This window comes from Sapajus apella, unplaced genomic scaffold (genome assembly GCF_009761245.1).
Source record: "Sapajus apella isolate SASKATOON/1434 unplaced genomic scaffold, GSC_monkey_1.0 scaffold34, whole genome shotgun sequence".
Lineage (NCBI taxonomy): Eukaryota > Metazoa > Chordata > Mammalia > Primates > Cebidae > Sapajus > Sapajus apella.
The window spans coordinates 15,874,260-15,901,520 of record NW_022436974.1 but is presented as its reverse complement, the minus strand read 5'-3'; the positions used below and the strand labels follow the sequence as shown (position 1 = coordinate 15,901,520).

Below are 27,261 nucleotides of genomic sequence, written 5' to 3'. Positions count from 1 at the left end.
GTGCTATTTAAAACATAATAAATAGCAATATGATAGAGTATAAGTGGAAGATGTAAGGACAGCTAAGTAGTCTGGGTAGTAAAAGAAGGATTTTCTGACTTAAGCTAAGACCAGAATGATAAGAAAACCAGCCATGAAGTGATCCAGAGGAAGACTATCCCATACAGAAGAAAGAATCAATGAGACAAGCTGAGACACAATGAGCAAGGAAATAAGTGGCAGGAAATGAAGTCAGAAAGCTCAATATAGAATATATTATGTATATCTTTACAAAACATGTCAAAAGATTTGGATTTTATCTTAGGTGTAGTAGAAGGCCATTGGAAGGTTTAAAACAGAGAAATTACATGATCAAATGTACATTTTTAAAGAGACTTCTGACTGGTGTGGGAAAAATGGATTCCAGGAGCAAAAGTAGAATTAGGAAGGCAAATAAGTCAACTACTAAAGCAATCTAAGCAAGAGATCATTGTGGCTTGGACTAGAGTAGTGGCAGTGGCGTAGGTAAGAAGTGTAAATACGGTCAAGTTATATTTAGAGTTAAAGACAGTTAGACTTGATGATAGATTGGATGTGGGGATGAAAACAAAGAGGAATCAAAACAACTTATCAGAGTTCAGCATGAGAAATCTGGGTATATGGTGATGCCGTTACCAGGGATGAGGAAGTTACAAATCAGAGGATGCAAAAGAGAAATCAAAAGCTTTCTTTTCAGCCAGACACAATGGCTGGTGCCTGTAACCCCAGCACTTTGGGAGGCCAAAGAAGGAGGATAGCTTGAGGCCAGGAGTTTGATACCACCCTTGACAACATAGCAAGACCTGTCTCTACCAAAAAGAAATTAGCCAGACATGGTGGCAGGTACCTGTAGTCTCAGCCACTCAGGAAGCGAAGGCAGGAGGATTATTTGAGGCTAGCAGTTCAAGGGTGCAGTGAGATTTCATCACTCCACTACACTCCAACCTTGGCAAAAAGAACAAGACCTTGTCTCAAAAAAGAAGGAAGAAGGAGGAGGAGGAGGAGGGAGGAAGAAGAGGGAGAGGAGGAGGAAGAAAAGGAGGAGGAGAGAAGATGAAAAGGTTTGAAAATGTTTTCTTTTTGGACAAGTTAAGTAAGTTGTTAGGCAAAGCACAGTGGTATGACAATATACAACAAGGGGAAATATAATAAACTAATGGTGTCAGGAAATGTTTCCTATCAAAAAGAAGATGTGAAATGTTTACTAAATAGAGAAAAACAGAATTTTTTAAATCCTCCATAATAGTCAGTGTAATATTTATGAAATACACATTAGATTAGAACATTTCTTTCCTTAAGATCTGCCACTAGTTGTTCTTTTTTTTTTTTTTTTTTTAACTCTACTACAGCATGATTTCTCTGAATACCCTTTAAGATGTCAATCTCCTCCATCAAACTGTGAGTCCCTTGGGTAAAGAATTCATTGTTATTCATTCAGAACTTACCACAAAACTAGAAAATAGTAATTGTTACTACAAACTAAAACAGAGTATTTGGTACATACAACATAGAACATACCTATGTGTTAAGTGGATAAACTAACTGTGTAGTAGTCAAATTGCTTAGTCTCTCCGAGGTTATTTCTTCAATTATCAAAGGCAGGACCTCTTTAATATCTCCTCCAACTTTAATATTCTATGATAAGTTTCTGTGAGATATGTGAAAATATTACATTTGAAAGTCATCAGCAATCAATTAGAATTTCAATCCCAACTTGCATGACCCTTAAATGCGCTACACAGTTTCTTAACACCTCTGAGTGCTAAATAAAAAATTAAAATATTACTCCGCTTAATAGAAAATCTCATTGATAATATAAACCATATTTAAATATCAAATGATTAAAATAGTAAAAGGAATTCTATAAATGAAGGAATATTTTTTCTTAAATGATTTGTGATCAGAAATAAGGCTTGTTTCCTGCTAAATTATGCCTTACTACATTTGGAAGGAATATGGTCATAGCTAATGATTCTCTTTGTTTCATCTTTTACCAAGCTGTTCTTTGGTGTGTGTGAATCATTATAAGAACGAGCTCTAATTTTTTCAAGAGTATGTTTATGAAATATAACTCAAATGTACAACCTCTTCCAGATTTTATATTTCTTCACCGGCCTTCCCTATTTTGTTTTTACCATTGTATCAAATTCCAATTTTTAAGTATTCACTAATGGCAAAATACGATTTTATGTTCAACTTTTCAAGAACATATCTCCCATTACATGATATTAAATCTATGTTCAATAGTTTTACTTCATTCACTTACTACCTTAATGTGTTTTACAGTGGAAAGTTTTAACCCCAACTTTAAAAAAAAAAAAAGCTACCAAATTCAAAAATCTTTTGGAAACACAATAGAAATGAAACATGTTCAAGCAATCTAAAAATATAAACTGGAAAAACATATACTGAAATGGAGTGAACAGGGGTAGGAGTGCAAGCACTGGTAGGAGTTATCCTTGACCAAAACATTTGCAGCTACAGCTGGGCAAGAAAAAATGTTAATCCTAGTGGAATTGCTCTATAGCTAAAAAGCAGTATGTAAAGAGTGGTAAAATATCAGTTTCTTTTCAGGATTGTTGTTCATTCAGCACCCTTTTAAAACCTAGACATATTTTGGTGGAAATTGGCCAATGCTCACAATCTTGTTAACTTTGCTTCCTTAGGCACAGTTAGATGTTACTACCAAGATCCTTTGGAGCTAGGTGCAGCCAGATGTCCAAATTGTGGCCAGTGGAACATGGATAAATCTTCTCTATGGGACAACATGCATGCCCCTGACAAAAGGTGTGCCCACCTCTTCTGGCTGCCAGGCCAGTAAATTAGGGTTAAATTCTAGCATAACCTAAGTGATGACTTGCTGAGACTGGCCAAGGAAGAAAGAAACTATACATCTAAAGAATTATTTAAAAACTAGCTGGCATGTAATGGCAGGAGCAAGGAAATAAACCCAGGATTAGATTTTGATGGTGCTTGATAAGAGAGCTAGAATACAGGGGTAGATAAGCAATAATTCATTAATTCAGAAATACTCAGACATGGGATTTAACACCTTAACTGGAACCTCCATGGATGGGGCAAACTTTTTATTGGGTTGGCTCTTAGAAGCATAGGAAAAATACCGAAGCATAGGTAATCTTCAGCACAGTAAAAATGTTTGTGTAAGAAGGCCCAGGGAACATATCATTCACCAAGGCCTTTAAGAAAATAATAGTAAAAAGGTCACCAGCGTTGCTAAGAAATTTGGCAGTGGCTCTTCTTTGTGGCCAACAACAATGAAAGGACAGATAGTAATAGATTTGCGAAAATGGCAACATTTAACGGCCAGAAACGAGGAAGGCTACAATTATATAGCAACTGACAATGTCAGATGAACATCCAAGAGGGCTTCACACACAGAAAATTTTGGAAGTGGTTAAGAGAGCATGGTGCTCCTAAGGGCAAAACAGAGGGGCAGCCAATATGGGTGCTGCCCTCTCCCATAGATATTTCATTACTTTCAAGAAGGGTTTCTTTAAAAATATTTCATTTTGGGTGACTCAAAAGATACAGAGGTTTACTTTCTTCAAGCAATAATTATTCTTTCTGTGCAGAAGGCACACTTGCTTTAATGTAGCACTACTATTTTCTGACATCTCACACTCGACCTCTCGTTGGAAACTGAATATTGTGAACACACACACGAATACACACACACACATGACATATATAACCATTAGATTTTGAAGGCACTGTGCCCGTGGCATGGTCTAATCCAAAAGAAAAATGGTAGGCAGGAGGTGACTTTCCGGAAAAGATCTCTCGTCTATCTTCATGAGACAGATGGTGGAAAGGAACACAGCAGCTACCTGTTACAGGGACAGGCTTCCATCTTTCTTGCATAATTATGCTTGTAATATATTTACTAGAAAGTTGGGTTGGTGCAAAAGTAATTGAAGTTTTGTAATTACTTTTAATGGCAAAAGCTGCAATTACTTTTGCACCAACCTAAGAGTGTATACTGCCTTTCTCAGCAAAAACTGTACTTGCCAGAACCATTGATGAGAAGATTTATAAAAATGATTACAAAGTTAAAAATAAAATATAACCATGAAAATACAAGGATTGGGAGGTTGAATTTAAAACATTAAAAACAAAAATAAAATAAGAAAAAGAGAAAGAACAGACAAAACAACATAAATCTGGGGAATAAAAGTGAACTAAAACAATGATAGACCAACCTCTACAAATTCTACAAAAAATGCTGTGCCTGGTAGATACTAAATAGCATATACTGTTGAGGAATTCAATATCTTGAAAGCAGACAAATACTATCTGCAAAGGGGAGTAGTTAAAAGACTTAAGGTAAAGGATTTCGGATGGTGATGAGAAACCATTCCAGGGAAACCGGCAGAAATGAACTCCCAATGTGTTTTTGAGTGGGTTTGGACTCTCTCACCTCCTGGACAAATCCAGGAGAAGCTATAACACTGAAGAAGAGCCACAGCAAGCCCATTGTGATAAGAGTCTCAACATTCAAAGCACCGGCCAGGCGCGGTGGCTCATGTCTGCAGTGCCAGCACATTGGGAGGGTGGGGCGGGTGGATCACCTGAGGAGTTTGAGACCAGCCTGGCCATCATGGTGAAGCCCCATCTCTACTAAAAAATACAAAAAATTAGCTGTGCATGGTGGGACGCGCCTGTAATCCCAGCTACTCAGGAGGCTGAGTCAGGAGAATCACTTTAACCTAGGAGGCAGAGGTTGCAGTGAGCAGAGATCATGCCACTGCATTCCAGCCTGGGCAACAAGAAAAAAAAGAGATTCAAAGCACTAATTACAACAGGCACACCTCATTTTAAAAAGGGACACATCTGAAAAAGTGATACACAGTTTCATTTTTATTTTTTCTTTTAAACACACAAATTCTTTTTTTAGAACCTAACACAGTGGGGACTCTATAGAAATAGGCTCTCCATGCATTACTCTCACATCACTCTGTAAAATATGTACACTGTCTCTAATCTACAGATGAGAAATTTTAAGCACAGAGATATTAAATAACTCGCCCAAAGCCACATATATGTCTGCTGACTCTAAAACCTACTGTTTATAACTTGCAGCTTTGTTTTTTAAAGGATCCCTTCCTCTTTAAGTAAAAGGGCAAATTTTACTTTACAAACCATCAGACTCTAAATTAACCTGCTTGAAAAATAAAATGTTGGCATGGTGTTTTGAGTTGCTTTAAAGTGAGACACATTAAGGATAAAGTGTTTGAGAACATTTAAATGTCTTTTAACTTCGCTAGGCATTTTAAGTTTGATAGATTTAGCATGGCTCTACAAAATGTACAATCTAATCGTGTTGAAAGATCAAATCCAGAATAAGCCCTGTTAGCACAAGAAATAACAGTGCCATTTGTTGACATTGAAGGAAATGGTTTTGTTATAGATTTCTAAGGGAAATTAGTTAGATTTTACTTTGAAGGCCATAAAACGTTGTTTATGCTCTTTTTTCAAATAACTCTTCTAATGAGATAATAAAGACACACTGCTTTGTGATTCTTATGAAAATAAATTTGTTAATAATCACTTAAAATAATAACTTCCATTTATTTAGTAAATATCAATCAGGTAAATGTTCTAGGCACTTTATAAACATCTTATTTAATCCTTGCTACAACTCTATAAGATAAAATACTATTTTTCACATTTTACAGGTTCATTAAGGCTTAAATAACTAATATTATATAGCGTGAATAACACAACCACAGATGCATCTAACTCTAAAGTCCATGCTTTCTCCACTGTGCCCTAGTTGGAGCTACCACTACCTTAAAATAAATATTACTCAGTGACAACTCCAGTTTGAAGGGATATATGTATATGTGTGTGTTCATATATTTATATATATAATATTTTAAAATTTATAATGCAAATTTGTTTTAAAATGAAAAGCTTAAGAAAAAGCTTTATGTATCAAAGACAATAAATACATTCTGCCATTTGAAAAAAACCTTATAGTCTAATGAATAATGGCAATTTTACATTATTTAAAAAGAGAAAGGCAATACAGAGTGCATCGATCATAAGTTGCAAATATTGCATTGCAAAGTCAAAAAATCATAAATGGAACCATTATAAATTGGAGTCCAACTGTATAGAAGTGCCAATCTACCATTTAATTGACCAGCTGTATAATTAATCCTACAATTTTCACTTTAAGTCTTCATACTTCTCCCATACTGATAATTTAGCTTTCATTTCTTTATTTAACAAATACTGAATTCTAGAAACACTGACAGACTCCAAGAATAAAATGATGAACAACACATTTGTTATGCACTGAATTGCATCTCCCCAGCCCCCTACTCAAACTAATATGTTGAAATTCTATCTCCCAGTACTTCATAACGTGACCATATTTAGAGACAAAGTCTTTAAAGAGGTAATCAAGTTAAGTGAGGTCATTAGGGTGGGATCTAACACAATATGGCTGGTGTCTTTATAAGAAAAGGAGATTAGGACACAAATACAGAAGGAAGACCATGTGAAGATAAAAGGTGAAGACAGCCATCTGCAAGCTGAGAGAGGTTCCGAAGAAACCAAACTTGCCCAACACCTTGATCTTGGACTATTAGCTTCCAGAACTGTGAGAAAATAAGTTTCTGTTGTTTAAGCAGCCCAATTCGTGATATTAGCTCTAGAAAACTAATACGTATTTCATTATTTATTTGTGTTCCCTCACTCATTACCCTAAACATTAATGTAAAAATTTGAAGCTTAAAGCTTCTGAAAAGAAAAACTATGAAAAGGTTAAACCCTAAGAAACTAGAGAAACCGTAAGTATTTTTGTTTTGGAACTTTAACTGAAATTAGAGTTGTACATCAACAAATTTGAGGGGGATAAAGAATGATTTTGAGATAGACAGAAACAGCAATTGTTTCCCAAACTGATCTTAACCACTTTCCTTGAAAATATTTTCCCAAAAATCTAAGAATTCCAGGAACACTCTGAACTTGGAGGCAGATTAGAGCAATGGACAGATCATTGACATTACAGACAGTTAAATCTCGGCAGCTAGCTGACTCTGAGCAAGTTATTTCGGATTTCTTAGCCTCGATTGCTAATATGAAAAGTAAGAAACTCATAGTTTGACTCAAGTGAAATAATCCAAATTAAAGCAATTTTTATACTTGAAAGCACCTTACGAAGATAAGGAATAATTTTCCTGCTCTAGCGATCTAAAAAGCCCTATCAGAAAAGGATATCAATGAATTTCTAATCTAAACTAGGCTATATCTAAGAGATAATATTAAGTTTACCAGTTCCTGGAAACTATTCCTTTTAAAAACACTATATTCTGTATTCTGGAATTTCCACAATTCTCCTAGAGCATTCAAATGATGAGCAGAGACCTTGAGACAAGATTTGGGGTGAGAAAGTAAAAATAAATTCAGACACCAAAAATCTGCCCTGACATTCATCAGGATGGAATAATAGGCACAGATAAAGCTGGCTGGAAAGTTAAAAGGAAACACTATTTCTCCCAAGGACATGCTGCCATTATAAAGTATCATCACAACCCCTTTCTTTGAATGCCTACTGCTTTCTTACTAAGAAACTTTGTTCTATAAAATCAAAGACAATCAGAGACTTTGCTTCTGAAATTCTATCAGTAAAAATGAAATATCCCACTCTTGTATAGAGGTTCTAAGTCACTTTCACATGGAGAAGTAGCCTCTATTTAGGATCCAGGCAATAGCTTCAGATAAGGGTTTGGGGACACAATATTCAACATCTTATCTTTATTGCTTCCAAGGAAACAGATCCATTGCCACATCCATATCTAAACCATTTACACATAGCCTAGCTGCTTCCTTTCCTTTGAGCCTATCAAACACTAATACATTCAAAGTAGTTCCCATTTTTCATTTCTAACTGTGCTTACTTATGCTTCTCTCTCCCTCTCTCTCCTCCCCTTCCTTCCAATCTGTTAAATCAAACATGCCAGAAGTTGTTTACCTTAATCTTATCAAATAAAACTCAGTCATTATTGAGCCTCTTTATTTTGTGTTTTGTTTGTTTGATCAATATCTTCTCTATTATTTCCTTTTTTCCATTTTATTGAATTTATTCTATCCTTTTTCTAACATCTTAAATTGGACACTTGGCTTATTAATTTCCTTCCTTTCCTTTTTCTATTTATTTTCCTTGGTTGGAATTTTTGTGCTTCCTGAAACAGAGAATTACATCTTCTATCAATTCTGGAAATTTTTCATCCAGGATTTACAAATTGCTTCTGTCATATTAATTCTAGTCTCTTCTTCTGGGAACCCAGTGGGTGATATTGGCTCTTGTCACTCTAACCTCCACATCTCTTAACAACTCTTTCATGTTTTTCTTCTCTTCATGATGATTTAACTCTATCCTTTATTTCATTAATTTATATTTTGTTTGGTCTAATCTTCAGTTAAACCATCCACTTTTTAATTATTATAATTTTCATTTTTAGAAGTTTTATTTTGTTATTATTTCCCCATCTTTTTCACTGTATCTTATTGCTTTCTTAGATAGTACACGCTTTATTTAAACATTGTAAACATTATATGAACTGTTTAGTGATATTTTCTGGTAAGTATGACTTACAGTGATTATTTCTCATATATTTTGTAGTTTTTATTCTCAATTCATGTTTTATTAAAGCTTTTTTAAGGTTAACTCCCTGAAGCCTGGGTTGAAGCTACATGCAGTGAAAGATGATATGCATTTGCTTCTGCCAATCACCTGAGTGCTTTCAAATTGGAACTACCTAAGGTTTTTTTTCTCAGCTCTAGACTATAAAAACGACATAAATTTTAACTTCAAAGTGATATCATGGCAGCCTTCGTGGTTATCAATTTTCAAAGCATATATTTCTATTGTTTTCTACTGAGAGCCCAGTCTAACAAACCTTGTTACTGAGTTGTCTTGTGTATCTTCCTTATTTGACAGGGAGAATTTTTTTTTTCATCTCAACCCTCACATTAATCACAGAGTTAATTCTTGGCTCTACATGGGTTCTCAGAGATATTTTCCCATCTGTGTAAATACAAGGCTTTTAATCCTCCACTGAATGGTCATTAAAACAGGATTACCAAAATTAGCAAATGCTTCTAGATAGCTATGATATCAGCAACCACCTATAATTCTATTTCCAACTCATCTTTTTTGGCCCCCAGAGAATTCCCTTACTTATTTGTGAGCTCACTTAGGAATTTTAAAATATTGTTGCTATTCCATCAAATATTTGTAAATATCTTATAGTAGAGATTTTTTTCAGGAGATTTTTATCTGCAATTTTGCTGGTAGTGAAACTCAATTCACTCCTCAACCTACTCCAATCTGGCTTTGACTTTCATCGCTACATTGAAACTGTTCTCACAAAGATAAAACTTAGCTATAATTTTGAATGAGTCTCAATTTATTTGGCCTCTCAGAAGTGTTCAGTGGAAATGAAGTATCTTTCCTTCTTTTCTCAGCTTCCATAACTCTACATTCTCTTTGTTTCCTCCTACCCGTCTAGCTTTTATTTTTCTGCCTCCTTTGCCTGCTCTTCCCCCGTATTTCTAAACACTGAAACTGCTCAGAGATTATTTCTAATCTTCTCCTCAATCTACATTTTCATCCTAGGAAATCTCAACCACTTCCATGGCTTTATATTATCTACATGCCAACAACTCCTAAATGTATAACACCAACCCAAAATTATCCTCTAAATTCCAAATCTACACCTCTAACTACCTACATATCTACCCAAATGATAGCATCATTTGGGCACACACCAAAGGCCAAGAGGGAAATAACAACATCCCAATTATTATCTGGTCCAGTGTTAGTAAACACTTGTGTCAACAATTGTCTGGAAATCCAGAATTAATAAGAATCTCTTTGAGCTAAACTCTGGCTTCATAAGTCATTCTTAGTGTAGCTACATTGAGTCTTTCGTGCTCACAAAAATGAATCTCAGCTTCTTCTTTACCCATTCTAGTATCATTCCAGGATTGGAATACTGATAAAAGGGTTATATAATCAGAAAATCTGTTTCCAGCAAAATTTCAATGGATATAGACCACTTTCCTTCACTGATGAAAGCAAGTAGCAGCAGATATGGTATAGACAGAATTTGTCTCATAGAAAATACATCCCATTATCATCATTTTTCCAAGATGAGGCTTAATGGGGAGTTTAGTCAGGACTTATCCTAGAGAATTAAACTTATCATTGCCATCTAATGCATCAAGCTCTCTAATAGTGTGCTCTGCCTCAATCACAGGATCCAAAGGTGGAGGTCCTTGGATTTCCTTGGCCAGAAATTAGCCAATTTCTCCGAAACACAGGAGTTTCATACTCTACATAATCTATTTTTTGCCCAAATGTCAGTTTTCTGGTGTTCTCTTTCCTTGTAAAAATAAGTTTTGGCACAATTGTCAATACATCTGAAAGAAGAGAAACATCTATTTCTCCCTCAATTATATTCTTTTCTCTCTTCTATTAATTTTGGCAAGCATCTTGATACATTCGAATGGAGTATATAATAAACTTGAGGCTGAGAAAGGAAACCAAGAGAGGAAAAGTGATGAGAAGGGTGTTTTACATTAAGCAGAAAGAAATGATGTTAATATATATATACCCTACAGCCTTTTTCTCTTTATATGCTGGATTCCCTAGTAGGTATAACTTCCACAGGAACCCAAGTCCAATTAAAATGATTGCTGTTTATATATGAATAGTAAAGTTTAAGAATAGAAGCTTTTAAATGAAAACATACATTTACAGTGGTTGAGAAATTACTCTTCATTTTCTAGTGAAGGCCAATAAATGAGCACCACCACAAATCAAACCAACAAAGAAGCAAAAAGGCAAAACAAATGAAAACTCAAAACCATTTCCTGGCAGTAGGGGAGCCTCCTCTGGCTCCATGCCCCTCCTGGGTGGGCAGTTGTCCTGTCTCAGTTTACTCCATTCTCCATGGATCAAGTTGTTCCCCGGATGAACTCCAATGTTTGCACCTAGATGTTCCAGTTGAAGATACAGTAATTAAACACCTCTTTCCTCTCTCTGTGAGAGTGGTGCACACTAGCTACTTCTAGTCATCGTGGCCTCTCCCATGATCACTCAGCAACAGCTACCCACAGCCTCTTGGCACAGAATATTCACTTTTCAATATTTTAATCAATTTGCCTTGTCTCTAGTCCAATTTCTTTGCAACTGTTCTCCACTGAAGGATCCTGAAGAGAAGCTCTAGTTCCCTGCTCTTTGTAGAGAAAGTTCCTGCTTTGAAAAACTAAGACCAGGGTTAGACATCCTGTAATTTATGTATGTTTGTGAGGTTTGTTGTCTGTTGATGATGCTGTTAGTAAGGTTTTATTTGGGATGAGGGCTGAGGTTTTGACAATTGTGACAAAACTTATTTTTACAAGGAAAGAGAACACCAGAAAACTGACACTTGGGCAAAAAATAGTTCACAGTTTCCTGGGTGATCTCTATCATACTTTAGTCTGACTATGCTGCCATGATTGGAGTATATACCATGGCAATACTGAGAGTGAGAGATGTCGTTGAGTACCTGTGACTGAAGAAGCCAGTGATGGAAAGTACTCATTCATTTTTTAGCAGTTTTAATGTGTTTACTTAGGCAGATGGAATACTCCCTGATCTTTATCTTTGTTACCTCTACTATCTTCACTTCTCCAAGCCATATGCTGCAGCAAAAAGATGACGGATGCTGACAAAGGGAGATGTCAATCTAGCATATAGTGAACTCCCTATTATGGACTGAATGTTGAAACTCTAACTCACAGTGTGGCTATATTTGGAGATAAAACCTCCAAGGAAGTAATTAAGGTTAAATGAGGTCAGAAAAGTGGGTCCTTGATCTGTTAAAATCAACCTTATAAGCCTCCTTATAAGAAGGTTCACAGCAAGCTCCATCTCTCTTCACACATTCAGAAGAGGTTGTATGAGTACACAGTGAGAAAGGCAGCCATCTACCCAAAGGGAGATCCTTCACCAGACACTAACCATACTGGTACCTTCATCGTGGACTTACAGTGTCCAGAGCTGAGAGAAAATCAGAAAATAAACTGTTGTGTAAACTACCCAGTGCACAGTATTTTGTTATGACAGCCCTAACAGACTAATATACTCCCTAAGATGAGGAATCTATTTTATTCTTCTTTGCATCTCCAGGAGTATCAAGTTTGGATACATTATCTGTTTTATGGGTCCCATGCTAAATTAATTACTCAATAATAACTGCAAAGTGATTAAAAATGAAAGTTCAGTCAGAAGAAAAATAGGCAGTACTGTATTTTTCTTGAATGTTAGTCAGAATCTTGAAATACCCTTAGCAGATAATGTCTGTGAAAATAGAAAGCATCAGCATATTCACAATAGTTTACTAAACCATGCAAGAATAAGGAGAATTTTAAAAAAGAATAGAAATAAGAAATGTGTAGAATGAATTAACAAAGAAAAACCTGGGCTGGGTACAGTGGCTCATGCCTATAATCCCAGCTCTTTGGGAGGCCAAGAATGGAGAACTGCTTGAGGTGAGGAGTTTGAGACCAATCTGGGCTACATAGTGAGACATCTATCTCTACACAAAAAATTTTAAAAATTAGATAGGCATAAGTTGTATGCATCCATAATCCCAGCTACTTCAGAGGCTGAGGCAGGAGGATCACTTGAGCCCAGAAGTTCAAGTCTGCATTGAGCTATAATCATGCCATTGCACTCTAGCCTGAACAACAGAGAAAGACCCTGATTAAAATTTAAAACTTTTAAAAAAACCTCATCAGATATTGGTATTGAGTGCATGAGACGGAACTGTGTCAAGGGCTGAATGTGACAAAGGAGAGCATTTAGAATTATATTAATGGCAGATTCTACTACCTTTGTAGATAGTTATTACACAGCAAGCACTAGACTATGAATTTAATATACTATACTATTTAATATATATCATGCACCATACACACACACACCCCCAAACACAGATTGAATGGAGAGAAGGGTAGGTTGTATCAAACACAAGGTGCTATATCAGTTGCCAGATATACAGTGATAAAATCATCCCTTTCTATCTGAAACTTACAGTTTAGTTTCCAACACTATATTATAGTACACAATCTTGTGCATTACACGTTCTTCTCAAATATTCTATCCATTGGCCAGGGACAGTGTCTCATGCCTGTAATCCTAGAACTTTGGGAGGCTGAGGTGGGCAGATCATGAGGTAAAGAGTTCAAGACCAGCCTGGCCAATATGGTGAAACCCGTCTCCACTAAAAATACAAAAATTAGCCTGGCATGGTGACATGTAACTCTAATCTCAGCCACCCAGGAGGCTGAGGCAGGAGAATCACTTGAACCTGGGAGGCAGAGGTTGCAGTGAGCTAAGATTGTGCCACTCCACTCCAGCCTGGTTGACAGAGCAAGACTCCATCACAAAAAAAAAAAAAAAAAAAATCTACGCCATGTTGTAATCACCAGATGGATCCTTCCTGCCTGCTACACAGACAAAATCAATCCACTGGGACCACAGCATTGCATTAGAAAAAGAGTTTAACTGATGTGAGACCAGACCTCACAGAAGAACTCGAGTTACCACTCAGATCAGTCTCCCTGAAGGCTTGGAGGTTAGGGTTTTTATGGACAACCTGGTGGGCATGGGGCTAGGGAAGGGGTGCTGCTGATTGCTGGGGATAAAATCATAATGGTGTGAAAATGTTCCTTTTGAGCTGAGTCCACCTCTGGGTAGAGCCACAGGGTCAGCTGAGTTATGAGTCACAAGTTCAGGTGGCATCAGCCTGAAAGGTATCTCAAAAAATAAACAATCTTAGGTTCTATAACAGCAAAGTTATCTACAGGAATAATTGGGAAAGTCATAAATCTTGTGACCTCTGGCTATGTGACCCCCGAGCAATAAAGGATTATAGAAACTATTCCTATTTTAGCAGAATTCAGGCCCTTATCATAATCCTAACCTTGTGACCTTTCATTCGATTTTTACAAAGGCAATTTAGTTTGGGAAAGGCCTATTATCATCTTTGCTTTATAGTAAAGCTATAAACTTTCTCCAAAAATTAAGTTGGCCTCTACCCAGGAATGACCAAGGACAGCTTGGAGATCAGAAGCAAGATGGAGTCAACTATATGAGTTTTGTTTGTTTGTTTGTTTTTTGAGACAGAGTCTCACTCTGTCACCAGGCGCCAGGCTGGAGTGCGGTGGCACAATCTCGGCTCACTGCAACCTCCACCTCCCAGGTTCAAGCAATTCTCCTGCTTCAGCCTCCCGAGTAGCTGGGACTACAGGCGCATGCCACTATGCCCAGCTAATTTTTGTATTTTTAGTAGAGACGAGGTCTCACCATGTGGTCGGGATGGTCTCAATCTCTTGACCTCATGATCCACCCGCCTCAGCCTCCCAAAGTGCTGGGATTACAGGCTTGAACCACCGCGCCTGGCCTTTTTTTTTTTTTTTTTTTTTTTTTTTTTTTTTTTTTCTTAAACGGTGTCTTTCTCTGTCACCCAGGGTTGAGTGCAGTGGCACAATCATAGTTCATTGCAACCTCAAACTCCAGGGCTCCAGCAAACTTCCCAGCTCAGTCTCCCAAGTAGCTATGACTGCTTGATAGCCATCACACCTGGCTAATTTTTTTATGTATATATTTATAGAAATAGAGTCTCACCATATTGCCTAAGTTGGTCTTCAACTTCTGGGCTCAAGCAATCCTTCTACCTTAGCCTCCCAAAATGCTGGGATTACAAGCATGAGCCACTGTTCCCAGCCTGTCAGATTTCTGACATAATCTTTCAAAGGCGGTTTCAATTTTTCCTTCATTGCTTCATTCGATATATGTTTATTGAGTACACATACTCTTTTACCTCAATAAATGGAACCTAGATTCTTTGAATCAGACAAATCGAGAACCATGAAAGTATTATCACTCTTCTCTTTCTCTCACACCCAATCCATCAGCAAGTCCTATCAGCTCTTCATTCTAAATACAGCTCAAATAAGACTGCTTCTTACCACCTTTACCACCTTAGAAAAAGAAGCTATAATCTTTAAAGAAATAATCTATAGAGAAATCACTTGAGTGATTTCAAGAGCCACTTTATTGGTCTCCCTGCTCCTACAGGTTCCAACCTCTGGCCCCTTGTCATGCAAATAAAATCAATCAGATAGCAGACTTTCTGCAACAGTTTTTATTGAGAGAACTGCATAGCAAAACAAATGGTAGCAAATGCATAAGTTCCCCTTTGCCCACTGAATTCTGAAATAACAAACAGGGATCTAATGAGACTGGGCATCAAATGTGGGAGATTCGTCAGAATGGTGGGAGAAATTATAGGGAAAGGACACAAACCTTCTTGAAAGGTCAGAAGGTTTTTGCATAGCTTCAGGGAAAAATAAGCCTAAGGCAGCTGTTCTCCTAACCTGAGGCAGAGGGCAAGGAGTAGGTACAAGGAAGTGTAGTGGAATTTATCTTAAATGGGCTTGTTTACTCAGGCTGTTCTAAAACCAACTGCCCACATGACTGCTCTCTGAAAGGGGGAACAATAATGTTAATTACCCACAGATTGTGTTGGCTCCAGGCTTTCAGCATGATTTCAGTACTGAATAAATGCAAGCAGCGCCAGCTTATTGGGACTGTTCACTCTGCAGCAGTCCCCTAGTGCTTGTTCACTGTATACCTCTGTCTGAGTATTCCTTTCATCCGTTGTTTGGCCAGAGTCTTCAGGACAGACTTGACAATCAAACTCCAGCCATTGGATTGTAGGGGTTTTGAGCTACATAATAAGGGAAGCACTAAACTGTACCCTGGTATGATCACAGAGGTATCCAACTGTAGCAATTGTGTCATGGGTGAAACTGGTCTTCAATCCTTTTCCACCACCTTGGCATTCTTCAGTTAGAAGAACAGCAGCCTTCCCCCTGGTGTGGTCAGGGGATTCACATACAAGCTCTGTAGTTCTTATTTATGATGCAACAGAGCAGTGACCTACTTTGCCTTTTCAGCATTCTGTCAGAATTGATTGTCTTAAGTAGATGGTTTTCCATGGAGCTGAAGAAGCCAATTTCTTATCTAGGAGGCCAGTTGAAGGGAATCAGTATTGAATATAATGATCCTACCAGTTATCCATCTAAATAACTTAACACAAGCAGTAAATATGACCCACCTAAATCAAAACTCAGATAATGACTTTCCTCTATTCCAAGGCCTCTAAAAGTTTCTCATTTCACTCAGAGTAAATCCAAAGCCCTTACTTTAGCGTCCAAGGCTCTACAAGATTTGCCTACCCTCCTACTTCCTCTGCATTCTTACTATTATCCGCATCACTCACTCACATCCATCTACACTGTCCCTCTAACAATCTCACCAAGATTTTGCATTTGCTGTTCCTTCTGCCTATTTTCTCTCTAGATACAAACAATATAAAAAACAAACAAACAAACAAAAAAAAAAAGTAACTTTGGGGAGAAATCACAAAGTCATGGAAACCAATTTGATCTACCTGTTTTTTTAATAAAAATCTCCAATCCAATCATTTAACATGAAAAAAAAAAAATCCTGCCCCATTGATATCACTAGGTCACTCAGAACAAGCCAAAGCAAAATCATTTTGGATGAAAATTTTTATAAGCTAGGCCACATGGGATTTGCACAGTTGGGGTAGGGGTGGGAAGAAGGAGAAGAGTTCCACTGAAGATTTTATAGTGAGTAAATGGGTATTTTTGACCAGGCATGGTGGCTCATGCCTGTAGTCCCAGGACTTTGGGAGGCTGAGGCAGGTGGATCACTTGAGATCAGAAGTTCAAGACCAGCCTGGCCAAAATGGTGAAACCCTGTCTCCACTAAAAATATATAAGTTAGCCAGGCATGGCAGTACATACCTGTAGCCCCAGCTACTCAGGAGCCTGAGGCTAAGTCACAAGAATCGCTTGAACCTGGGAGACAGAAGTTGCAGTGAGCCAAAATCATGTCACTGCATGCTAGCCTGGATGACAAAGTGAGACTGTGTCTCAAATAATAATAAGAATAATAAGAATATTTTCATGTTTCTATATGGTTCTGGCTTTCTGAGTGACTTAGACTTTCATCATATTGTTCTAGAGGATTTTTAAAAATTGGGCAAGAAGAACAAATGCCATTATTGATCTAAGAATAGCTTTGATCTCTGCTTCAGAAACTTCATGTTTATATTCAAGTTAAGATATATAAACATAGATTTTTAAGACTTATTTTAAAATCTAAACTCACAAAATGTATGAGAAAATAATCCCCCCTGAAAAATAGCAGACCTATCAAATGGAAGAATGAGCAGCTAAGGAACTTGAAAAAAGAGAACAATCTGTCTTCAGGGAGGATGTGTGCTTCAAAATGGCAGGATCAAATTCACACATAATAATATTAACCTTAAATGTAAATGGGCTAAATGCCCCAATCAAAAGACACAGACTGGCAAACTGGATAAAAAGTCAAAACCCATCAGTGTGCTGTATTCAGGAAACCCATCTCATATGCAAGGACATGCATAGGCTCAAAATAAAGGGATGGAGGAAGATTTACCAAGCAAATGGAGAGCAAAAAAAAGCATGACTTGCAATTCTAGTCTCTGATAAAACAGACTTTAAAACCAACAAAGATCAAAAGAGACAAAGAAGGGTATTATATAATGGTAAAAGGATGAATGCAACAAGAAGAGCTAATGATCCTAAGTATATATGCATCCAATACAGGAGCACCCAGATACATGAGGCAAGTTCTTTACAACCTAAAAAGAGACTTAGACTCCCAAACAATAATAGTGGGAGACATTAACACTCCACTGTCAATATTAGACAGATCAACGAGACAGAAAATTAACAAAGATATCCAGGACTTGAACTCAGATCTGGACCAAGAAAACCTAAGAGAGATATATATAACTCTCCACCCCAAATCCACAGAGTATATATTCTTCTCAGCACCACATACAGCTACTCTAAAATTGACCAGATAATTGGAAGTAAAACACTCCTCAGGAAATGCAAACCAACAAAAATCATAACAGTCTCTCAGATCAAAGGACAATCAAATTAGAACTCAGGATTAAGAAATTAACTCAAAACCACACAACTTCATGGGAACCAAACAACTGGCTCTTGAATGTTGATGGAATAAACAATGAAATGAAGGCAGAATAAATATGTTCTTTGAAACCAACAAGAATGAAGACACAACATACCAGAATCTCTGGGACACATTTAAAGCAGTGTCTAGAGGGAAATTTACAGCAATAAATGCCCACATGAGAAGTGAGGAAAGACCTCAAATAGACACCCTACCATCAAAATTGAAAGAGCTAGAGGAACAAGATCAAAAAACCTCAAAAGCTAGCAGAAGACAAGAAATAACTAAGATCAGAGTGGAACTAAAAGAGATGAAGACACAAAAAAACCTTTCAAAAAAATCAATAAATCCAGGAGCTGGTTTTTTGAAAAGATGAACAAAATAGATAGACCACTAGCCAGATTAATAAAAAAGAAAAGAGACAAGAATCAAATAGATGCAATAAAAAAGGATAAAGAGGATGTGACCACCAATTCCACAGAAATACAAACTACCATTAGAAATTACTACAAACAACTTTATGAACATAAACCAGTAAACCTAAAAGAAATGGATAAATTCCTGGACACTTGTACACTCTCAAGTCTTAACCAGAAAGAAGTTGAAGCCCTGAATAGACCAATAAAAAGGGCTGAAGTTGAGGCAGCAATTAATAGCCTATCAACCAAAAAAAAATGGCCAGGTCCAGATGGGTTCACAGCTGAATGCTACCAGACATACAAAGAGGAGCTGGTACCACTCCTTCTGAAAGTATTCCGAACAATACAAAAAGAGGGAATCCTTCCCAAATCATGAAATCAACATCATCCTGATCCTCTACCTCTACCTCTACCTGGTAGAGACGCAACAAAAAAAGAAAACTTCAGGCCAATATCCATGATTAACATAAATGCAAAAATCTTCAATAAAATACTGGTAAACTGATTGCAACAGCACATCAAAAAGCTTATCCATCATGATCTAGTAGGCTTCATTCCAGGAATGCAAGGCTGGTTCAACATATGCAAGTCTACAAACGTAATCCACCAAATAAACAGAATCAAAGACAAAAACCACATGATTATCTCAATTGATGCAGAGAAGGTCTTCAACAAAATTCAACAGCCCTTTAGGCTAAAAACTCTCAATAAACTAGGTATTGATGGAACATATCTCAAAATAATAAAAGCTATTTAAGACAAACCCACAGCCAATTTCATACTGAATGGGTGAAAACTGGAAGCATTCCCTTTGAAATCTGGCACTAGATAAGGAGGCCCTCTCACCACTCCCATTCAATATAGTATTGGAAGTTCCAGCCAGAGCAATCAGGCAAGAAAAAGAAATAAAAGATATTCAGTTAGGAAAGCAGGAAGTCAAATTATCTCAATTTGCAGACGACACGATTATGTATTTAGAAGACCCCATTGTTCAGTCCAAAATGTAATTAAACAGATAGGCAACTTCAGCAAAGTCTCAGGATACAAAAATCAATGTGCAGAAATCACAAGCATTGCTACACACCAATAACAGATTAAAAGACAAACATATCATAAGCGAACTTCCATTCACAATTGCTACAAAGAGAATAAAATACCTAGCAATACAACTAACAAAGGATGTAAAGGACCTCTTCAAGGAGAACTACAAACCACTGCTCAAGGAAATAAGAGAGGACACAAACAGATGGAAAAACATTCCATGCTCATGGTTAGGAAGAATCAATATTGTGAAAATGGCCATACTACCCAAAGTAATTCATAGATTCAATTCTATCCCCATCAAGCTACCTATGACTCTCTTCATGGAACTGGAAAAAAAACCACCTTAAACTTCATATGGAACCAAAAAAGAGCCCACATAGCTAAAACAACCCTAAGCAAAAAGAACAAAGCTTGAGGCATCACGCTACCTGACTTCAAACTACACTACAAGGCTACAGTAATCAAAACAGCATGGTACTGGTACCAAAACAGCGATACCGACCAATGGAACAGAACAGAGGCCTTGGAGGCAACACCACACATTTACAACCATCTGATTCTTGACAAACCAGGCAAAAACAAGCAATGGGGAAATGATTTCTTGTTTAATAAATGGTGTTGGGAAAACTGGCTAGCCATGTGCAGAAAACAGAAACTGGACTCCTTCCTGACACCTTACACTAAAATTGACTTCTGATGGATTAAAGGCTTAAACTAAGACCTAACACCATAAAAACCCTAGAAGAAAACCTAGGCAAAACCATTCAGGACATAGGCATAGGCAAGGACTTCATGACTAAAACACCAAAAGCATTGGCAACAAAAGCCAAAATAGACAAATGGGATCTAATTAAACTCCAGACCTTTTGCACAGCAAAAGAAACAATCATTAGAGTGAACCAGCAACCAACAGAATGGGAAAAATTTTTGCAATCTACCCATCTGACAAAGGACTAATATCCAGAATCTACAAAGAACTAAAATAGATTTACAAGAAAAAAACTGACAAACCCATCCAAAAGTGGGTGAAGTACATCACACACTGGGGTCTGTTTGGGAGGACTAGGGAAGAGATAGCAGGGGCTAGGGAGGTTGGGGAGGGATAACATGGAGAGAAATGCCAGATATAGGTGACGGGGGAATGGAGGCAGCAAACCACATTGGCATGTACGTACCTATGCAACAATCCCGCATGGTCTGCACATGTACCCCAGAACCTAAAGTACAATAATATATACATATATGTATGAGAAAAATCTGAAAAAGACTAAAATGATGGTATTTAAATGTTTTAAAAAGATTAAAAGAGGCATAAAACCCATAAGGAACAAGACAGCATAAAGGAAAAATAGACAAATTTAAAGAGAATCAAAGACAAATTATTGATATGAAATATATAGTCACTGAAATTAATAGAGTCAATGGCTTGAGGTAGGAAACTGTTTAGACAACACTAAAGAGAAACAACTAGTATAAGATTCTTATACAGGATACAATACAAAGAAATAGAGATGAAAAAGTACAACGAAAGGTTAAGAGATACAGAAGTGAGAATGATCAAGTACAACATACTCGTAAGAGCAGTTCCAGAAAGCAAATACCAAAAATGTGAGAGAAGCAATAATCAATAGGCTAAAAGCAGAACATTTTCAATAACTGATAAAAAGACATGATTTTTTTCATATTGACTAGTACACCAAATTAAAAATAAAGAGATAAATCCTAGACACCAATGACAAAGAATTATATAAGCAACCTTAGATTAAAAAAAAAAAAAACACCTACAATGAACCACAATATGACTTTTAGATAATAACAGAATAATATCTACAAAACTGATAGCAGCAGGAGGCAGACAAATTCCTCGGCAGACAATGGTGGGTCCATGCTGAAACCTGACCTTCAAACCAAAGACAAATTAAAGCCTGAAAACCAAGCTCCAGTCCTGGTAAAGTTTCTAACCAGAGTGGGAACTTCCTTGATGCCTTTTAGCCAATCAAATGGTGCTTTTTCCAGTGCCGCCCATGGACCAATCACCACACACTCCTCCATTCTGAGCCCAAAACAAAAGCCAGACTCAGCCACACACTGGAACTACCTCTTTCAGGTAGGGGCTACCCACCTCAGGTCCCCTCTGCACTGACAGCTGTTCTGTTCCTCATTAAGACTTTTCTCCCCCTTGCTCACTCTTTGGTTATCCATGTAACCTCATTCTTGAATGTGGGACAAGAAACTGGGATGCGCCAAATGGCAGGTGCCAAAGGAGATGCTAACAGTGTAGCCCCTCCATCTTCAACCGACACTAGACGGTCACCTCATGCAACAGGAAGCAGCAGCGGGGCCAGGCCAGCCCTGGAACTACAGGCCAGAGCAGGGCAGAGGGACTGAATGATCTGTAACACAACGAAATGAAACCCACCCCCTTCTGCCCATTCACTGTGCTGTGGGCAGCGAGAGGAAGAGAAGAGGTGCAACTTTTCTGAGAGCTCAGATCTGGAGCTCCATAGGCAAGAGCTGGGACATGCTGTAACATTCCTTTAGGCTTCTGTGGTTGCTGGCGTCTCCAAGTTTTGGGGGCACCACTGCATTCCCCTTGTCCAGATTCAGGTGCCTAAGATGAAAGTCACTTGCAGTACATCTGGTCCAGCTGCAACCTCACACAGAGCTGGCATCTGGAGCTGCCCACTCTGACACAGTAGCTGGCACACATGGCTTGCCTTTGGCGGCCCTGAGATCCAGGCCAGTAGCACAAGCCAAGCGCAGACCCCTGGGCCGAGGGGGAAGAGCCAGCTCAGCCATTGCGAGCAAAACTTGAGCAGAGGCGCCACTGGCCACAGAGGTCTCTGGCTGGCAAAGCAGCCCCCCAAAAATATCCTTTATCAAAATGATGGAAAATAATAATCAACGCTGGACTTTTTGCCCAGTGAAATAATGATTCCAAAGTAGAAGGAAATAAAAACAGCTTCAAACAGTTTTAAACAAACAAAAGCAATGTTTGTCATTAGCATATATTTTTAAAAGAAATATATTTTTTAAAATTTAATGAAGAAAAACACTGAACATGAAGAGATCAGATTGAAGAGATAAATTAGCAAACATCAGTAAATTTGAAAAAGCATTGACTAGCAATGTATATTTTTAATATAATGACCACTTTTAAAGGGCTTAAAAATTAAGGTGAAAATAAAATGAACTATACAATGTATGGAAAAATAGAAAAAATAAAAAAGATAAACTGTTCTAATGTTCAGAAAGAAGGTATATTCCCTAGAGGCAGACTTGTAGGAAAAAAATACTTAAATATTGGTTAAATTTAGAATTTATTGAGTCAAATACGCATGTTAAAAATGCAAAGATAGCAAAGAACAGAAATAGGAGTCACAAACTTTCAAACCACTAAAAGGAAGAAAGAATAAAAAGGAATCTGATCAATCTGATACAAAGCAAGAAAGGAAACAAAAGAAAGCATAGGAAAATACGTATAGTAAATAAAAATCATAACATTGTATGATAGAAATAATTCCAAATATATCAATAGCCTTAATAAATATAAACAGAATAAACAGTTACTTAAAATATACAGATAGTCATGTTGAATTAAAAAAAAAAAAAAAACTCCAACTCTATGGTCCTTACTATATATGTACCTAAAGTATAACAATGAAGAAATACTGGCAGCAAAAGTGTGAAAATGATGAAATAAAAATATTAACCAAAATAGTTAAATTGTTATCAGCCAAAACAGACTTCAATGCAAAGATCGTTACTGATAAAGAAGCTATTTATGTAATAGTCCAAAGACTAATTTACCAAAAAAATAGAACATGCCAGAAACTGTATTTTTTTCACAACTTAGCCTCTCAATATATAAGTGAAAAATTACAGGCTTACGAAAATATGAATTGAATCAGTATATATCTTATAATATAGACTCAAAATCCATAAAGGAAAACTTAAGACTACAGGAAAAAATTAACATGTTTCCAACCATGGTGAACTTTTAAAATATATTTCTGTTAGTAATTAATGGATCAAGCAGAGAAAGAATATGAAGGATTTGAGAATAAATTGTTTAAAAAACCCAGCCTATGAAATACATCAAGAAAAAGACTGTACTCTTTTGAGGTACATATTATAGATATGCTGATCAAGGACAACTGTATCGAACAGAACTTTCAGCAATGATAAAACTGTTCTCTATCTGCGCAGTCAAATAAGGTAGCCTTGAAAATCAAACAAGATTGAAACAATTAAGAAACTGATTTTAATTTTATTTGATTTTAATTCATTTAAATTTAAATATAAATAGCCACATGTTGCCATATTGACAGTGCAGTTCTAGAGCTGTATTAGTAGAAAATATCTATCTTTCAATGCTTACATTAGAAAAGAAAAATGATCAAAACAAACAAGCAAAGTTCCTAATCTAAAAGGCAGAAAAAAACATAAAATCAAAGAACATAGAAAGGAATAAGTAATAAAGAGTAGAAAATAATAAAATTTCTAAAAAGTTACAAAAATTTTAATGACTAATAAGATAGATAAGCCTCTAGTAAAAATAACTAAGAAAAATAAAATACATAAATATACAATTTTGGGAGTGAAAAGTGGACAACAAACTTTTTAAACTTAACCAAGTACAGTAACAACTTCATGAAAAAAATTTGAAATAATGAGATAATTTTCTAAAATAAATACAATTTTTTAAAGTTTAAGAAGAAACAGAAGAAATGAATACATTTCAACTTAAAAAGACATCAAAGTAGTAGCAAAACTTTACCAAAATAAAACAGAGCATAACAAAAATTTTCCCAGACGGTTTGACAAATTCTACCAAATATTAGAAAAATTAATCTTTACCTTACATAAACAATTCTAAAAAATCAAAAAAAAATTAAATTCTAACCCATATATTATCCTAATATAACCTTGAAACCAAATTCAACCACAGAGAGTACAAAAAAATTAATATTTTAGGTCAGTTTTATTTGTGAACATAGATGTATCAATATTCAATAAGATGATATTTTCTAGCAATGTGTTTTTTAATTATACTACATAAAACTATGAAACTATGAAAGTAATTATACTACATAAAGCTATGAAAGCAAGAAAGCAATATAAACTCTATTTCTAATATAAACTCTATTCCTCTAATTTCTCCAATCGACAGAGTAAAGAGAAACTAACAAAATTATCTCAAAAGAGAATACTATTAGGTAACAATAAAGACTGCTGGCTGTTTTCCATAGTTATATGGAAACTTAGTCTATACTACATGTATAGGCACTTACCATGAATGGAGCTTACAAGTGAAGTCTGGAAGTTGCTCTGGGTGAGTCCGTAAAACAGTGGTGAGTGAATGTGAAGGCCTAAGACACTACTACATACTACTGTAGACTTTATAAACACTGTATACTTAGGCTACATTAAACTTATTTTCTTTTAGTTTTCTTTTTTCAATCATAAATTAACTTTAGCTTATTGTAACTCTTCTACTTTACACACTTTTTAATTTTTTTAAACTTTTTGCCTGTTTTGTTATTAAGTTTTTAGCTTAAAACACAAACACACATCGTACAGCAATACAAAAATATTTCCTTTCTTTATATCCTTATTCTATGAGATTTTTTTCAGCTTTTAATTTTTTACATTTTAAACTTTTTTGTTAAAAACTGAAATACAGAAACACACACTAACATAGGCCTACATGGGGTCACTGTCTTCTACCTCCACATCTTGTCCTACTGGAAGCTCTTCAGGGACAATAACATGTATGGATTTGTTATCTCCTATGATAATAATGCCTTCTTCTAGAATACCTCCTAAGGACCTCTCTGAGGCTGTTGTTCAGTTAACTTTTTTTTAAATAAATGGAAGGAGTACACTCTAAAATAATAAAAAGTATAGTAAATACATAAACCACTAATATAGTCATTTATTATTTATCAAGTATTATGTACTGCACATAATTTTATGTGCTATGCTTTTAAATGACTGGAAGTGCAATAGGTTTGTTTACGCCAGCATCAATACAAACACAAGAGTAATGCACTGCTCTACAACTTTAGGAAGGCTACAATATCACTAGTTGATAGGAATCTTTCAGCTCCATTATAATCATATGGGACCACCACTGTATATGCAGTCTGCTGTTCATCAAAATGTCATTATAGAGCACATGTCATTATGGAACACATGACTTTATTTTTATTACTTCATAATAAAATGTTAAACATCCTATTTAAAGACATAAAGAAAAAATGCATGCTTGTTTCTAGATAACTGGCTATGTATATGATAAAATATAAAATCACACCGATACCTCATATGTACACAAAACTAAATTCAATACGAACTTAAGACCTGGGTATGAAAAGCAAAACTCAGAACATTTTAAGGAAGATTATAGTAGAATATGTTTGTGACTTAAAGGTAGAAAAGGATTTCTTAAATGAGACACAAAAAACAAACCAGAAAGGAAATGGTCAATAAATTTGACCACAGGTAAAAAACATGGATTCCGTTACTACAGAAGAAGATTACAGACATTAGAGAATAAATTGTGGTAACAGTTTTTTTTAATTTACTATCTAATCTTTGCCACCATTATTTTTTTCTGGCTAGAGTTCCAAGTTACCTATGTTAAATGACTATATATTCTTTGGGTAGGGGTATGAATAATAATGGCTGACAGCCTCTATCTACCTAAACATATCATTTTCACAAAGTAACCCCTATGCTATGAGAAAAGCCCCAAATTATTCTATTTCTGTCATTTAACACCACCAGAGTGCCAAAAAAGAGTAATATGGAAGATATTTCAAACTATCTCAATGAGCCTTGACAGGATTACATCACAAGGACAATAGAAAGTATTTTTGAATCTACCTCTAGCACAAATTTAATAATGTATTTATAGTGTTTCTTTTGTTCTTTCAAAAATATTTATTATTCATTTGTTATCCACAAAGTTCCTGGCATACATTAAGACAGGTAGAAATATTTAAATGAACAGTTTCTCTTACTTGAAGAAGTTGGGGGTTGGGAGGGCTGGGTGCAACAACAGAATTTTGTTTTATTTTTTAAGCAACAGCTCTCATTTTGTCACCTAGGCTGGAGTGCAGTGATGGAATCATAGCTCACTGCAGCCTCAAACTCTTCGGCTCAGGCAATTCTTCTGCCTCAGCCTCCCAAGGAACTAGGACTAAAGGCTTCACCACCATGCCCTACTAACTTATTTTATTTTTATTTTTTTGTAAAGACAGGGTCTTGCTATGTTGCCCAGGCTGATCTTAAATTCCTGGCCTCAATCAGTCCTCCCACCTCAATCTTTAAAAGTGGTGAGGTTACAGGCATAAGCCACTGCACCTGGACCTAGATATTTTCAATAGCGTGTAATTATTCTAATAGAATTAAGTGGTCTCTTCCCTGTCTCTGCTCCAAGCCCTGAGATGACAATATTTATAGCACTGTCTTGTGCCAACACACAGTATATTTATTCATACAATAAATATTTCTGAGCCTACTATATGTTATCATTCTTAATTATTAAATTTCTCAATAATTTTTGCTTTATCTACAATGTGTAGTTTGTCAGAAAGACTGAGGCTCGAATCTCAATTCTACTACTTACTAATT

General features: G+C 36.2%; 1 protein-coding gene across 9 annotated transcripts in view; it reads right to left on the bottom strand.

The window, feature by feature from the left end:
- Positions 1 to 27,261, bottom strand: part of DLG2 (discs large MAGUK scaffold protein 2) — a 2,183,817-nt gene that overhangs the window by 2,004,553 nt on the left and 152,003 nt on the right. The gene's annotated exons all lie outside the window — the stretch shown is intronic.